Source organism: Asterias rubens, chromosome 14 (genome assembly GCF_902459465.1).
Source record: "Asterias rubens chromosome 14, eAstRub1.3, whole genome shotgun sequence".
Lineage (NCBI taxonomy): Eukaryota > Metazoa > Echinodermata > Asteroidea > Forcipulatida > Asteriidae > Asterias > Asterias rubens.
Genome location: NC_047075.1, coordinates 5,028,270 through 5,042,781, shown reverse-complemented (window position 1 = coordinate 5,042,781; position 14,512 = coordinate 5,028,270). Strand labels below are relative to the sequence as shown.

General features: G+C 39.1%; 1 protein-coding gene and 1 long non-coding RNA gene across 3 annotated transcripts in view; one reads left to right on the top strand and one right to left on the bottom strand.

The window, feature by feature from the left end:
• LOC117299713 (carbohydrate sulfotransferase 14-like) overlaps positions 1 to 14,512 on the bottom strand; it is a 32,984-nt gene that overhangs the window by 13,743 nt on the left and 4,729 nt on the right. The window contains exon 1 of one of the 2 annotated variants that reach the window (XM_033783267.1): positions 11,205 to 11,426. The exons of the other annotated variant lie outside the window; for it this stretch is intronic. The gene's annotated coding sequence lies outside the window, so the exon portion shown is untranslated. Of the gene's footprint in view, positions 1 to 11,204; positions 11,427 to 14,512 lie in introns of those variants that run through there. 2 annotated transcript variants of the gene reach the window in all.
• LOC117299715 lies at positions 1,999 to 8,080 on the top strand. The gene is made up of 2 exons (XR_004520098.1): positions 1,999 to 3,524; positions 7,654 to 8,080. It is a non-coding gene; the product is annotated as an uncharacterized LOC117299715 (long non-coding RNA).

Sequence of the window (14,512 nt, the reverse complement as noted above, 5' to 3'; positions counted from 1 at the left end):
AATCGAGTTAGCCCAAAATGATTTCGACATCCAGAGATAATATCACAGCGAGGCGACATCCTACTTTTAGGATGTCAACCTACTCTCTTAAAGGATTTGGGTACTTTTTCAAAATGTCCATAGATTTACATTAAACTTACCGGATTTGAAGATAATGATAGTGGAAAGCTTCTCTTCAAATATTACTTACTGAGGTGCTGTAGTTTTTAATGAAATGAGTAAAACAATGTCATGAAAATACGTTTGTAAATGCTTGAAATAATTTTCGTCTCATGAGACGAAACTATTTTCATGACATTGTTTTACTCATTACCCAAAAACTACAGCACCTCAGCACGTAATATTTTCAGGGAAGCTTTCTACTATCATTATCTTCAAACTGTGTAAGTTTAGGGGCCTTGTCGAAATTCCCCAGCCGTTCCTCTGCAGAAAGTATGCAGCCATTCCGGCAAGTCTGTGTTGCCAAGGAGTGCAGACGGTCTGCAGACAGAACGGTCATGTGCGGCCAAGCGCAGCACAGTTAATAAGGTGCACTGGGTTGGCACTATTGTTGGAGTGTCAATAGGCTAATGAATAAACATGAGGCACTGAATATCTGTGACCAGTCTGCAGACCGTCCGGATAACTATTCAACAAAAAGTAATCTTCAGTTGTTCTGAATCTGTTGATCTTTCCTTTAGAACCTTTGTGCAATGGTGCAGTTGATACATTTCCTTTTAGAACACGGTAAAGGATCAAGGGATGTCAATCAACTTTTCAGAAATGCCGGCAAATACACAGAGATGGATGTACTACTACTCCTACTAGGCCAATGATTAAGTTTCCCCTTCCACCTAGGGTTCTAGCCAGGCATTCCCTTACAAAAATGTCCCATGGCATACCTATGGCGATCCCATGGGATTCCCAAGGGATCTCATGGGGTTCCATGGGGAATAAGTTTTCCCCATGTCCTCCCATGGGTCTTTGCTATTGGTCCCCATGGGAATCCCATGGCGTTCCCATGGGAGCATTCCTTTCCCATTCAATCACCAAGGGAACCCCATGGGAGCATTTTTTCCCCATCCAATCACCATGGTAATATCATCGGGAACCAATGAGAGCATTTATTTCCCACCAATCACCATGGTGTCCCCATGGGGACCCCATGGGGACCCCATGGGACCATTCCTTTCCCATACAATCACCATGGTGTTCCCCCAATCACCATGGTGTTCCCATGGGGACCCCACGGGACCATTCCTTTCCCATCCAGTCACCATGGTGTTCCCATGGGGGCACATGGGACCATTCCTTTCCCATCCAGTCACCATGGTGTTCCCATAGGGGAACATGGGACCATTCCTTTCTCATCCAATCACCATGGTGTTCCCATGGGGGAACATGGGACCATCCCTTTCCCATCCAATCACCATGGTGTTCCCATGGGAACCCCATGGGGGCATTTCTTTCTCATCCAATCACCATGGTGTTCCCATGGGGGAACATGGGACCATTCCTTTCCCATCCAATCACCATGGTGTTCCCATGGGACCCCATGGGGGCATTTCTTTCTCATCCAATCACCATGGTGTTCCCATGGGGGACATGGGACCATTCCTTTCCCATCCAATCACCATGGTGTTCCCATGGGGACCCCATGGGAGTATTTTTCCCCAATCAACCATCATATCCCTATGGGATTAGTAGGAACATTCATTTCCCCTTTTGCCCTCACCATGGAAATCCGTGGAGGCCCAATGAGGGAACCTGGAGGATCCAAAAGAATACCCCTTTCCACCCCCTCAATAATTGCATGGAAAAAATCCCAACCATGGTATCTCATGACAATATTATGTGGTTCCAATGGGGGTGTAATCTCACTATTTTAAAACCATGTGTCATGTACCAAGAATCGGATTTGAAATCCCTGTGGAGGATGGGGTGCATGTACATGTACATACATGTTACATCATGCTTTAACTGGAATGTAGAAATACTTTGGTTAACTAACATGTCATTATACATGTACAATGTATTAACTTTGATTATAAAAAGAAGCCTTTCCAAGACCAACTGAATTTGTTTATTCAAGAAAATCATCCTTTTATTTACAAATTAAAAACATGAATATAATGTGCATTTATTATTTGATTAGTTAAACGAAATGAACTGAGTAGAAAAGTTTCATTAATTTTGTAGAAAAATACAATAAATTTTATTTCCAATTGTTAAGCAATTTTTTTTATTGGTTAAAGGCAGTGGATACTGGTCATGGTTTTGACATCACTTTGGGCCTATAACTTTAAGTGCCCCTCATAGCAGTCAGTATTTCCATGTTAAGATAGCAATTTACGACTTAAAGGTGCAGACATGAAAAAATCATATGATGATGTCACAAGAGCTGTTTTGGGCTCGCTACGAAACAGCTAATGACAAATTTCCAGTATGCATTGTATACAAAAATGTTTATGTAGACAAAACTCTGGAGTTGTATGAAAAACATTGTAAAAAGGCGGTACAATTTCACGGAAGAATTTAATCACTCTCAATGGTATTTGGAAACATGCAAATGAAAGAATCAGGGAAATTTTTTTTTTCTCAATGAAAATACACCTGTTTGTTATAGCAGTAGCTTTACACGCTCCAAGAACTTCACTAACACATCTTACAACCTAAATGTGAGGGGCTGAAGAACCAGTTTGTCTGTCAGTTATGATGCTTCTATGGTCATACAATACTACAGGGTTATAAATAATAAAACAAGTGCCCTCAATTATACAAATTCTAGTAATTATACACTACAGCAGAAGAATTTCTTTTTCTCACTCGAGTGTATGCTTTTGTATGAAGTAGTTTGTTGTGTACAATGGCACGATCATGGAAGGCAACATTATCAGGAACAGGGTCATTAAGTAGCCTTTCTAAGGCAAGCCTTTCTTCAATCGTTGTTTGACAAAATTTAGCACAACCAAGAACGGTTACATCATCATTAACATGGAATGCATATTTTGTAGACAACAAGCCACTTAATAAAGATTTACAGTACGTCTCTACTTGGGGAGATTTATTATACACAAATGATGTCATAAGTTGTGGAATGTACTTCCATAATGTGAAGTTGTTGATATTTTGCAAAGGCACACCCTGAGTTCCATGAAACATCTTAAGAAGATTGCCATTATAAGATTCAAAGGCAAAATGTTGAATTGGGCCATAAAGGACCCCAATTATGAACAGTATCAACAGCATGAAGTAGTTGGTGAACATGTATGTCATGTGCTTTTTGCCATACAGCTCCTCTACGAGAAACACAAATTTCTTTAACATAATATCTGCATTAATTAAATCATTTAGTGAAATAGACTCTGATAAAAGTGTCATGACATGACATGTTGTTTACTATAGTTTCCTAAGATGTGTGAAGTTTGCGGTTGTGCGCCTTGAGTTCTAGACTAGCCACTTCTACACACGAGTTCGTAAAGTTTTCAACGTTAGAGTTTACTCTCCAGATTCCCGTATTTTTCTCAAGTTTATGCCGTTATAAGGTATGTAGATCTTGCTTTTCTATCGTAGGATTATTTCAGGATAAGGCAGGTTAGGTCTGTAGGTTTGCATTACTCCTTGTTAAGCTCTTTAGTGTAGGTTTAGATCGTTTGTTGGAAATTCCCCGTTCAGTTCTGCCTAGTTGTATGCATTCAGCGTGTAGCCTGCGCCATGTTTAGGGTTGCTCTGAATATTGCGTAGGAATTGCCCCTCTTTAGTTCTCATAAGTGCTGGTGGTTTAAATAACTAGGAGTTTAGGATTTATCTGCGATAGGTTCAGGTGTTTACTAATGTCCTTCTTAGTTGATTCCTTTTGGTGTATTTTGATATACGTGGCGATCGTTACAACGCACTACTTTTTGTTGTGATTGGTTGCAAGTTAGTATAGTGGTGGTGCTACGGTCATTCAGTGACGCGGACTGATATTAATTGTCTGTGTAGGTTGGTGAGTCGCCGCCCAGAGTTAGTCTCGCTGCAGTCGTTTCTAGGCTTTAGCTAGGCCAGTGTAGTTAGGGTGTGTTTTTGCCTTTTTGGGTGATTTCTTGCTAGGCATTAGTGTACTCAGAGTTTTCTAGGGTTGGCACAAGTTCAGATTAGCTAGATTAAGGATATTTGTCTCAGTTTTGCATTATAGTGTGTACCTGTACTTATACAAGGTTTCTTTATTTTTAGCTGTTCCGACCTACCGTCGGAACAGGTGTTGTTTTCGTCGAGATTTTTATTGTTTTTATTATTATTATTCTTTGTTTCCGCCTAAAACCCCATAGCGTTTGTAAAGCGTTTTTGTTCAGGCCCCGTCTCCTAAAGTATGAGGATAAAAGAGTTAAATCATATATCAAATTGAAGCTTAGAACATAAGCTTTACTCTAACAAAAAAGTGTTAAAATTCTTAATTAATTAACCACGTGGTCTTCTTTTGAATTTTTAATTTGTAAACTTGATGCAGTCACTTTCATGTTATTGTGAAACATTCTCTTTGGTAATACAACACAGTATGTACCTCAATGAGTTGTTGACTTCTTGAGAGGAGTCTATACTATTTTGTTTCCTACCCGCGTTCTGGACACAATACTCTGTACACGCACAACGTACGGAGGTTTGGGATTTTCGTTAGAACGTGCGTTAAATTTGTCCTTGTTTTTCTAACCGCGTTCTGGACCAATTACTCTGTGCATGGGTTTCGTTAAAACGAACGTGCGTGATTAGATAGGGGTTTTTGACGACATCGACGTCGTCGTCAAAAAACCCCTTAAGGCATCTAATACTACATTTCAACCCTACTTAATAGTTATAGGCGTTAGCAGTTCATATTTAGTGACAATGGTCGCAAAATCATGAAACGAGAACTATTTCGCCGGATCATAATCCCCTCTGTTGATGCACACATGTAAAAACCCACCATTTTTACATCGTGCCCTTCTAGCCTAGTGGTCATCAGTCGCGACTACACATCTGAGAATTGCGAGTTCGAATCTCCGTCCGAAATCAATATTTTTTTATCCCCCAAAACTAAAAATATATTTCTTTTTGTAATATTTAAGTTTGATTCTTATCTTTATATCGATAGTGTTGCCTTTTCTTTTTCTCAAATGTTAGCCCAACATAACCTGTGTGCATGCATGACACGATGATGTTTAAAAACACAGTAAGCGAAAAATGGTGATCATAAGCGCAGAGTTTGGTGGTTAAGAATTCTGTGAAATCAACTTGTACTAGATCAAACATCAAACCACCGACCCATTTTTTTTTATCGTTATTTATTAACCACGTGACCCATATTTGCATATTTAATTGTACAAGGGGACAAAGTTGTTGGAACATCATGATGCTGACATCATGAGAACATCAGCATAAGTATTGGAATTGCACTACCTATTGAACCACTTGGAGTGTTCAAGGAGTCCAACACGTCAGTCTAGAGTCCAACTCTGATCGTAAAAATCAATTCAGGCATCATCTTCAATTTAATTTTATGCAACAAGCAAACTTATAAATTTTCTGATTTTATTTCAAAGGGTAACATAAATGGCTGTTAGCAAACGGTTTCCAACAAAAACTACATGGTGTACGTGCACAATACTCTTACTGGCCTCAAGCATTTACCTCTAGATAATAAATCAAGCATTCAGTTCAAAATGATAACAGTTTGTTATTGCCACATTATTCAGCGAACCATGAATCATACACAGCTAATATTCACAAGAAAATCTATGTGTGGAGGGTAACAGACAGCACACAATGGAACCGGAGTTTAACAATGACAATACCAAAAGTGCAATCGTCAGCCGTTCAAGGTTTATTATACATGGGGCTGATGGTGAAGCATTTACCTCTAGATAATAAATCAAGCATTCAGTTCAAAAGGATAAAAGTTTGTTATCGCCAAATTATTCAGCGAACCATGAATCATACACAGCTACTACTCACAAGAAAATCTATGCGTTGAGGGTAACAGACAGCACAAAATGGAACCGGAGTTTAACATGACAATACCAAAAGTGCAATCGTCCTCGCTCCCCAACCAAGGTGACTACAAAACGTTTCTAATGGATAACACGGGTATATTTCGACATGGTTTTTTTCCCAGCAAGAGTTGTGGGGCCCAATTTATCTAGTATTTATTTTGGGTATTTTGTTTATCTGTTCCATTTAAATATATGGTTAAGTTTTATTTTACGCCAACTGTTTTTGTGTTTGTTCTTCCTGTAATTTTGAATTGTTTTGCCGCTACATAAGATTACACCCACTAAATAGAATTGCTTACATTGCTTTCTTCGTTAGAAAAAAAAGGGGGGGGGGGGTCCGTACTCGTTAAGGTTTGCTTTTTATGGGCCCCTCCATCCCCTACATGTGTTTTGCATTGATTTTTAGTTTTTGTTTTCTATTATTGTACGATTGCATTTGCTAGTAATAAATTATTTATTACCTTCTGTGTAGACTAAGCAAGTCTCGCGTGTATTTGAACTTGCGGGACCATTATGTTCCAAACCTTATGGAGTTTTACGTGGGACATTTTGTTTCGTCCATTATTTTAGTTTAACGTAGTTTATGACCATGAATATTATAAATATTGTTGGAAATGTAATACTAGTTAACAAAACGTATACAAGTAAAATCCTTTCAAAAAAAGAAATCCTACTTTCGGGATGTCAACTTCCCGAGATAAATTATCACAGGAAGACGACATCCTAATTTTAGGATGTCGACTTCCCGAGATAAATTATCACAGCAAGACGACATCCTACTTTTGGGATATCGACATTCCGAGATAAATTATCACAGGAAGACGACATTCTTCTTTTAGAATGTCGACTTCCCGAGATAAATTATCACAGGAAGATGACAACTGACGTTTAGGATGTCGACATACCGAGATAAATTATCACAGCAAGACGACATCCTACTTTTAGGATGTCGACATCCCGAGATAAATTATCACAGGAAGACGACATCCTACTTTTAGGATGTCGACATTCCGAGATAAATTATCACAGGAAGACGACATTCTTCTTTAAGAATGTCGACTGTTTGTAGTTATAAGACTCCTTGGGAATAGGAGAAAAATTTGGAAAAACCGTGACCTCAATTTGACCTCTACTTCTGGGTCAACCGGAAGTGGGACCATATCTCAAGAACTACTCAACCGATTTTCAATTTGTTTTCACTTACAGACTCCTTGACATTAATATTGACTGTGAAAACTCGTGACCCCATGTTGGCCTCTACGTCCGGGTGAACCGGAAGTGGGACCATACGCCAAGTACTATACAACCGATGTTCAATCCTGTTTGTTCAGTTTTATCCTCCTAAGACATTAAAAATAAACTTTGAAAATCCATGATCCCAAGTTGACCTCTACTTCCGGGTCAACCAGAAGTGGCACCATATCTCAAGAACTACACAACCGATTTTCTAACTTTTTTTCAGTTACAGACTCCTTGGGCGTTAGAGATTAGCCTTAGGTTACCGTGACCCCATGAAGTGGCACCGTAACTCAAGACACTGTACAGTATTTTTCAAACATTCAGTTATAGACTCCTTGGTATTGTTAACACATAATCAAAGCAAAAGAACACGGAACAGCTTTGTGTTTGTTCACAAACACCTAATGTCTAGTTCTTCTTGTTTCAGGATCACACACAGTTGTTGAATAATACACATAATTGATACACAAGCAGTTTTCTTCGTCAATTTTATTGCAACAACGTGTTTAAACTTTACGAGCTCTTCACAAAAAGAATTGCAAGACTTTGTACCAACAGTAACCAATGTTTTAGATAATTATCTGGAAGAATCCCGATTAAGCATGGGATAGAAAAAAATATAATCCAAGACCTCCATTCAGACCCTTTCCAAAATCGTCTATGTAACAATGACCTTGGTGCTCGAGTTAAGTTGTTTGGAGGTTGAATACTTGTCAGTCTTTCATCTACCTTACCAATTGGGTTGCCAATATAATTATCCTCATTATGATTTGACGAGTCAAACCATAAAGATGCAAAGTATCTAGTAACCCCCAAAAGACTATTGTGTAAATAATCTACAGTAAAGCCTTGTATTATATTGAAATAACTCAATAAAAGCAAAATGGGTAAAACCCCATGGGTATAGGGTAGAATCAACATCCAATGTGCAGCATCAACATCCCATTAGTTTTGAAAATGCAGTACACACTTATTTTAACTTGTTTGTTGTCACTTTCAATTGGTTTTAATGGTTAAGGCCTAAATGTGTCATGCATTGAAAATTATGTGCTACTGTTACCATCTTGCCATACTACTTGTAATCACCTTGCTTGGTCAGAGTCGAGTAATATTTCAAACACTCTTCACCTTTAAAAAGCATTTCACAGAAAAAGTTACAGAAATCTTTGTGTGAAATGTTTTTCAAGTCAAGATAATAGTATTCTTAAATTCACTATAATTGTTTGTACATATATATGGGCCCAATTTCATGAAGCCTTTTAGCACAAAATTTGCTTAGCATGAAATTTCTTCCTTGATGAAAACAAGATTACCAGCCAAATTTGAATTTGTCGCGTATTGCTTGTTACTGGCATTCGGCTGTTGTTTGCTTATACTGGAAATCGTGTGGAAATTTGGTTGGTAATCCTGTTTTTGTTAAGGAAGACATTTCATGCTAAGCAAATTTTTGTGCTAACAGCAGGCTTTATGAAATTGGGCCATGATCTTCATGTACTTCAAAGTTAATTCTAATTCCAATAATTGTTGCATCAGTATCAAATAAACGTGTTCCAGAGCACAATTGTAACTAAAGAATGATTGCATCTTTTGAATTAATATGGTTGCTTTCATAGGCCTAGTAAGTCAACCTACAAATGGAGTGCAGACTATTATGGGGGTTCGAATAGAACCCCATGAGCTGTATTGGTTAAAAAACACCATGGTGCCTGGGGAGCATGGGTAAAACTCCATGGGTATAGGGTAAAAAAAACCATGGGTGCATGGGTAAAACCCCATGGGTATAGGGTAGAAAACACCATGGTGCCTGGGGAGCATGGGTAAAACTCCATGGGTATAGGGTAAAAAAAAACATGGGGTGCATGGGTAAAACTCCATGGGTATAGGGTAAAAAAAATAAAAAATAGGGTGCATGGGTAAAACCCCATTGGTATAGGGTAGAAAACACCATGGGTAAAACCCCATGGGTATAGGGTAGAAAACACCATGGGTAAAACCCCATGGGTATAGGGTAGAAAACACCATGGGTAAAACCCCAAGGGTATAGGGTAGAAAAAAACCATGGGGTGCATGGGTAAAACACCATGGGTATAGGGTAGAAAAAACCCATGGGGTGCATGGGTAAAACCCCATGGTATATGGTAGAAGACACCATGGGGAGCATGGGTAAAACCCCATTGGGTATAGGGGGAAAACACCATGGGGTGCATGGGTAAAACCCCATTGGTATAGGGTAGAAAACACCATGGGGAGCATGGGTAAAACCCCATTGGGTTATGGGAGAAAACACCATGGGGTGCATGGGTAAAACCCCATGGGTATAGGGTAGAAAACACCATGGGGAGCATGGGTAAAACACCATGGGTATATGGTAGAAAACACCATGGGGAGCATGGGTAAAACCCCATGGGTATATGGTAGAAAACACCATGGGGAGCATGGGTAAAACCCCATTGGGTTATGGGAGAAAACACCATGGGGAGCATGGGTAAAAACCCATGGGTATAAGGTAGAAAACACCATGGGGTGCATGGGTAAAAACCCATGGGTATAGGGGGAAAACACCATAGAGGGCATGGGTAAAACCCCATGGGTATAGGGGGAAAACACCATGGGGTGCATGGGTAAAACCCCATGGGTATAGGGGGAAAACACCATGGGGAGCATGGGTAAAAACCCATGGGTATAAGGTAGAAAACACCATGGGGTGCATGGGTAAAACTCCATGGGTATATGGTAGAAAACACCATGGGGAGCATGGGTAAAACCCCATTGGGTTATGGGAGAAAACACCATGGGGAGCATGGGTAAAACCCCATGGGTATAGGGGGAAAACACCATGGGGTGCATGGGTAAAACCCCATGGGTATAGGGGGAAAACACCATGGGGTGCATGGGTAAAACCCCATGGGTATAGGGGGAAAACACCATGGGGTGCATGGGTAAAAACCCATGGGTATAAGGTAGAAAACACCATGGGGTGCATGGGTAAAACCCCATGGGTATAGGGGGAAAACACCATGGGGTGCATGGGTAAAAACCCATGGGTATAGGGGGAAAACACCATAGAGGGGTATGGGTAAAACCCCATGTGAATCCATGGGAAATATCCCATGGGAAGTTCTCCCATGTATACATGTGGTCCAATTTCTCCTTGGGTTTCCCATGGGGAATCGCCCATGGGAAATCATCATGGGTTTCCCATGGGAAAACACCATGGGAAAATTTTGTAAGGGTTAAATAGCGTGTCGGGTCGACAAGTTATAACCAAATTCCGACACTCTTTTGATCATGCATGTTTTTTCTTTGCTTTTAAAAACTTAAACAAAAAACTTCTGTTGTGTTTTTCTGTAATCTATTTTTTATTTTATTGTTTTCAATTCAAAACATTGTCGTGACGCACTAGCTTACCATCTCGCTCTCATAACATGCAGCGTCGAAAAAGCATTCAAGAAATTACGGGATCGTTATCATCATCAGCAGGCAGCATGAACTTCACGCACGCGTGGTATGATAGCGGCGAATTCACACGTGTTTTTAGGTACCAATCTCATCTCTTCTATGACATAAACCGTCGCACTCAAGATTTGCCTATAATGACGTCAGTGTAGGCAACCTTACCGCATGCATTAATACAGGTGCTTTCCCACAGATTTTATAAGGCTTCATGACTTTCACGTGTGTGGGGGTATGCAGCGGCAAACATTTACTGATGTGCTACTTTTTCAATAAGGAATAATAATTAGTTTCAAATAATAATTAGTTTCAAAAAGTTTCATAACCTTCAACAGTAACCTTTATGCAATGTGAACAAGGCTTCACTTAGTTGAAATAAACTTTATTTGGAAACCTACCAAAGGCAAAAAAATAGTTTCCATACTCTAAAAGGTTTATCTCAACAAAAACAAAAATAATGCACAAAAGGTAAATATGTACATAGAATAGACATTGCATAAAATAAGTAAAGAAATGAAAACTCACCAGAATTATTGAGCAAACAGGGAAATACAGCAACTTGATGTCCCAACTTTTAAGAATTTTGGAGGACACAAGAGGAAACTTGAAATTGGGTCTGTCCTCAACGCTGTATCGCTGCTCACTGACCCACACTAGCACATGTGGCCAGTGGAACACAAAGCAATAGACTGGTGCGCCTCGCATCATTAATTAAGTAAAGAGTAAACTAAGTCGAGGAACTATGCAGGGGTGCCACTCCTATGAAATCAGTAACTTTAGGGGAACCACTTTGGCAAAAATCCCATTGCAATAAGGATCAATAAAAACAACGTTAAATTTCACTCCTCTACATGTGCATCAACAGAGGGGATTATGATCCGGCGAAATAATTCTCGTTTCATGATTTTGCGACCATTGTCACTAAATATGAACTGCTAAAAACGCCTATAACTATTAAGAAGGGTTGAAATGTAGTATTAGATGCCTTTAGGGTTTTTTGACGACGACGTCGATGTCGTCAAAAACCCCTATCTAATTACGTACGTTCGTTTTAACGAAAACCCATGCACAGAGTAATTGGTCCAGAACGCGGTTAGAACAAACACAAAGCTGTTCCGTGTTCTTTTGCTTTGATTATGTGTTAACAATACCAAGGAGTCTATAACTGAATGTTTGAAAAATACTGTACAGTGTCTTGAGTTACGGTGCCACTTCATGGGGTCACGGTAACCTAAGGCTAATCTCTAACGCCCAAGGAGTCTGTAACTGAAAAAAAGTTAGAAAATCGGTTGTGTAGTTCTTGAGATATGGTGCCACTTCTGGTTGACCCGGAAGTAGAGGTCAACTTGGGATCATGGATTTTCAAAGTTTATTTTTAATGTCTTAGGAGGATAAAACTGAACAAACAGGATTGAACATCGGTTGTATAGTACTTGGCGTATGGTCCCACTTCCGGTTCACCCGGACGTAGAGGCCAACATGGGGTCACGAGTTTTCACAGTCAATATTAATGTCAAGGAGTCTGTAAGTGAAAACAAATTGAAAATCGGTTGAGTAGTTCTTGAGATATGGTCCCACTTCCGGTTGACCCAGAAGTAGAGGTCAAATTGAGGTCACGGTTTTTCCAAATTTTTCTCCTATTCCCAAGGAGTCTTATAACTACAAACAGTCGACATTCTTAAAGAAGAATGTCGTCTTCGTGTGATAATTTATCTCGGAATGTCGACATCCTAAAAGTAGGATGTCGTCTTCCTGTGATAATTTATCTCGGGATGTCGACATCCTAAAAGTAGGATGTCGTCTTGCTGTGATAATTTATCTCGGTATGTCGACATCCTAAACGTCAGTTGTCATCTTCCTGTGATAATTTATCTCGGGAAGTCGACATTCTAAAAGAAGAATGTCGTCTTCCTGTGATAATTTATCTCGGAATGTCGATATCCCAAAAGTAGGATGTCGTCTTGCTGTGATAATTTATCTCGGGAAGTCGACATCCTAAAATTAGGATGTCGTCTTCCTGTGATAATTTATCTCGGGAAGTTGACATCCCGAAAGTAGGATTTCTTTTTTTGAAAGGATTTTACTTGTATACGTTTTGTTAACTAGTATTACATTTCCAACAATATTTATAATATTCATGGTCATAAACTACGTTAAACTAAAATAATGGACGAAACAAAATGTCCCACGTAAAACTCCATAAGGTTTGGAACATAATGGTCCCGCAAGTTCAAATACACGCGAGACTTGCTTAGTCTACACAGAAGGTAATAAATAATTTATTACTAGCAAATGCAATCGTACAATAATAGAAAACAAAAACTAAAAATCAATGCAAAACACATGTAGGGGATGGAGGGGCCCATAAAAAGCAAACCTTAACGAGTACGGACCCCCCCCTTTTTTTTCTAACGAAGAAAGCAATGTAAGCAATTCTATTTAGTGGGTGTAATCTTATGTAGCGGCAAAACAATTCAAAATTACAGGAAGAACAAACACAAAAACAGTTGGCGTAAAATAAAACTTAACCATATATTTAAATGGAACAGATAAACAAAATACCCAAAATAAATACTAGATAAATTGGGCCCCACAACTCTTGCTGGGAAAAAAACCATGTCGAAATATACCCGTGTTATCCATTAGAAACGTTTTGTAGTCACCTTGGTTGGGGAGCGAGGACGATTGCACTTTTGGTATTGTCATGTTAAACTCCGGTTCCATTTTGTGCTGTCTGTTACCCTCAACGCATAGATTTTCTTGTGAGTAGTAGCTGTGTATGATTCATGGTTCGCTGAATAATTTGGCGATAACAAACTTTTATCCTTTTGAACTGAATGCTTGATTTATTATCTAGAGGTAAATGCTCCACCATCAGCCCCATGTATAATAAACCTTGAACGGCTGACGATTGCACTTTTGGTATTGTCATTGTTAAACTCCGGTTCCATTGTGTGCTGTCTGTTACCCTCCACACATAGATTTTCTTGTGAATATTAGCTGTGTATGATTCATGGTTCGCTGAATAATGTGGCAATAACAAACTGTTATCATTTTGAACTGAATGCTTGATTTATTATCTAGAGGTAAATGCTTGAGGCCAGTAAGAGTATTGTGCACGTACACCATGTAGTTTTTGTTGGAAACCGTTTGCTAACAGCCATTTATGTTACCCTTTGAAATAAAATCAGAAAATTTATAAGTTTGCTTGTTGCATAAAATTAAATTGAAGATGATGCCTGAATTGATTTTTACGATCAGAGTTGGACTCTAGACTGACGTGTTGGACTCCTTGAACACTCCAAGTGGTTCAATAGGTAGTGCAATTCCAATACTTATGCTGATGTTCTCATGATGTCAGCATCATGATGTTCCAACAACTTTGTCCCCTTGTACAATTAAATATGCAAATATGGGTCACGTGGTTAATAAATAACGATAAAAAAAAATGGGTCGGTGGTTTGATGTTTGATCTAGTACAAGTTGATTTCACAGAATTCTTAACCACCAAACTCTGCGCTTATGATCACCATTTTTCGCTTACTGTGTTTTTAAACATCATCGTGTCATGCATGCACACAGGTTATGTTGGGCTAACATTTGAGAAAAAGAAAAGGCAACACTATCGATATAAAGATAAGAATCAAACTTAAATATTACAAAAAGAAATATATTTTTAGTTTTGGGGGATAAAAAAATATTGATTTCGGACGGAGATTCGAACTCGCAATTCTCAGATGTGTAGTCGCGACTGATGACCACTAGGCTAGAAGGGCACGATGTAAAAATGGTGGGTTTTTACATGTGTGCATCAACAGAGGGGATTATGATCC